The 2,814-nt window shown below is 43.9% G+C and overlaps 1 long non-coding RNA gene across 1 annotated transcript; it reads left to right on the top strand.

The window, feature by feature from the left end:
• The first annotated feature begins 418 nt into the window (after positions 1 to 418).
• LOC135527122 (uncharacterized) lies at positions 419 to 777 on the top strand. Its single transcript, XR_010453409.1, has 3 exons — positions 419 to 479; positions 514 to 567; positions 636 to 777. It is a non-coding gene; the product is annotated as an uncharacterized LOC135527122 (long non-coding RNA).
• The last annotated feature ends 2,037 nt before the right edge of the window (positions 778 to 2,814 follow it).

The raw sequence follows: 2,814 nt of genomic DNA on the forward strand, positions 1-2,814 counted from the left end.
CCCTATTACACAGGCCTGAAGGTCTCTGCAGCCATTTTATTACACAGGTCTGAAGGTCTCTGCAGCCATTTTATTACACAGGCCTGAAGGTCTCTGCAGCCATTTTATTACACAGGCCTGAAGGTCTCTGCAGCCATTTTATTACACAGGTCTGAAGGTCTCTGCAGCCATTTTATTACACAGGTCTGAAGGTCTCTGCAGCCATTTTATTACACAGGTCTGAAGGTCTCTGCAGCCATTTTATTACACAGGCCTGAAGGTCTCTGCAGCCATTTTATTACACAGGTCTGAAGGTCTCTGCAGCCATTTTATTACACAGGCCTGAAGGTCTCTGCAGCCATTTTATTACACAGGTCTGAAGGTCTCTGCAGCCATTTTATTACACACCCTATTACACAGGCCTGAAGGTCTCTGCAGCCATTTTATTACACAGGTCTGAAGGTCACTGCAGCCATTTTATTACACACCCTATTACACAGGTCTGAAGGTCACTGCAGACATTGTATTACACAGGTCTGAAGGTCACTGCAGCCATTTTATTACACACCCTATTACACAGGCCTGAAGGTCTCTGCAGCCATTTTATTACACAGGCCTGAAGGTCACTGCAGCCATTTTATTACACAGGTCTGAAGGTCACTGCAGCCATTTTATTACACACCCTATTACACAGGTCTGAAGGTCACTGCAGCCATTTTATTACACAGGTCTGAAGGTCACTGCAGCCATTTTGCTCCTCCCCTACCTCTTCAAAGAAGATCCAGGTGGGCTGTACGTCACAGGGTATGTATTTCCCTGCAGACAAATAAATGAATGCAAAGTTAGTAGTAATGTGTAAGGTGTGATGTGCTCAGTTGTTAACTTACTGTTTCAAATATGATTTGAGTAACCTTCATTTAACTTTTTTTGTTTTACTTCTTTACAGTGAGGGGAATACCTTTATGGATGAGAGCCACATTCAACACTTCCTGGATGGAGAGGAGCTACTCACTGAAGAGCTGGAGAACATCTCCATGGGATTGGGAGTGGCAATGGGGGGTCCATTTCCTTTTTAATATTGAGTATGCAGCATCGTTAAAAAGCACTATGCTGTTCATTCAGAAATGTGTTCTGGGAATTGATAAAGGAGATAAATTACCAACAAATGTTGTACGAATGGCAAACGTTTTGCAGTAGAGAGGGATAAGGGAGACCAGAGATTTCTGTGACGTCTGCAAGTGAGATTTCTGGGACTTAAAGTCAATAAAATGAATTTGTGACTTTACAAGTTCACCACTCAATGTTATTTGTATTATTATTGTTAATAGTATTATTATTGTTATTGTTCAAAATGGAATACATGGGACATTAAAGTTTCCTACAGGAACCTTAACGCCCTAAAAGGTTATTTGAGGAACCTTTTTAAAAGATTCCTCAGGGAAAAGGTTCCTGAAAGCAAAGAGAGTTCCAAACCTCTCTGCCAATGGGCGAATTCGATTATAGACCGGACACCGGTCTGTGGCCTGTACATGTTGTCAACAAGGCAGCATGTTGCGTCATCCAGAAACGCACATCTCTTTTCTACAAAATACATGTTCGATTTTTATTAAAAGTAATTACTTTTGCATGTGAAAACACATAATCCTACTCATTACCTTTCGTAGGTCACTTTTGTTTTGTGCAGATTTCGCAGTGGGGTTTGAACTGGGCATCTGCCTCATGCCTGGGAGGAATCCCGGTTTCAAAACTAATCCAATCAATTTTCACCCGGTGCAAAACACTCATACTGTCACGATTTCCACCGAAGGTGGCTCCTCTCCTTGTTCGGGCGGTGCTCGGCGATCCATTTTTTCTTTTCGTTTGTGTCTGTCTGTTTTTTCTTTACACCTGTGTCCTATTAGTTCATTTCGTTGGGTTTATTAACCTGCGCTGCCTGCTATTCTGTGTGCGGGATTATTTGCTGTTGTTGCTATGTTAGGGGTGCGTGGTTGCGCCACGGGATTTTCTTTTAGGAGTAGAGGTTTCTCTCCGTGTGTTGCGTTTATTCCCTGTGTGTGGCGACTTTGTTTGGGCGTGTTCTTCCACCTGTTGTTGTTGAGTTGGGACTTCTAATAAACGATTGTGCTACTGGGGCTTCCTTGGTCTCCTGCTCATGACTCCTGAACCTCCTTCATTTTAGGAGGCACGCAACACATACCCAGGCCAGATTAATCAAATCCCCTCATCCTCCGCTATTTTTCAGTTCCCCCTCACCCCCACCCCCACTCAGACAGTCGTAGGCCAATTGTGCGTCGCCCCACAGACCTCCCGGTCGCACTAGTGCGAACCTCGAGTCTCCGGTGGCACCGCTGGCGCTGCCTTAGACCACTGCACCACCCGGGAGTTAACTCAATTAAATTTGTGTTCCTCTGTGAACTTGACATTGGAGATTTAAGGCACGTTCCAGTATAGGTTGTTTTCATTGTCAGGCACTCTTCACAGATGATCAGATGAGAAATGCACTTAATCCCATTGCGCCACACTCTTACTAAGAAAAGGTTTCTGGAGGCACCTTTGGGTGTTCCTCAGATTGCAACACTGGCGGAACCCCTATAGGTGCTTAAATGTTATATTAGGGATGTACCTGAGAGTAATGTTAGTGCATTTTTTTCTCACGAGTATTGGAAAGCTATGTAATTGTTAAATTTGACAGCAAGAAATAGCTTGCAAGTTTCCCAAGAAACTAGATAGGTGTCGTTTAGTCTTCAGCATTGGTACAGTTTTCATTTGAAAGATTCCTCAGTGAAATGGGGACACAGACAGGGCCCAGATAGGCTACGTCATACTTGGGCGTGG

Source organism: Oncorhynchus masou, chromosome 32 (genome assembly GCF_036934945.1).
Source record: "Oncorhynchus masou masou isolate Uvic2021 chromosome 32, UVic_Omas_1.1, whole genome shotgun sequence".
NCBI classification, from domain to species: Eukaryota; Metazoa; Chordata; class Actinopteri; order Salmoniformes; family Salmonidae; genus Oncorhynchus; species Oncorhynchus masou.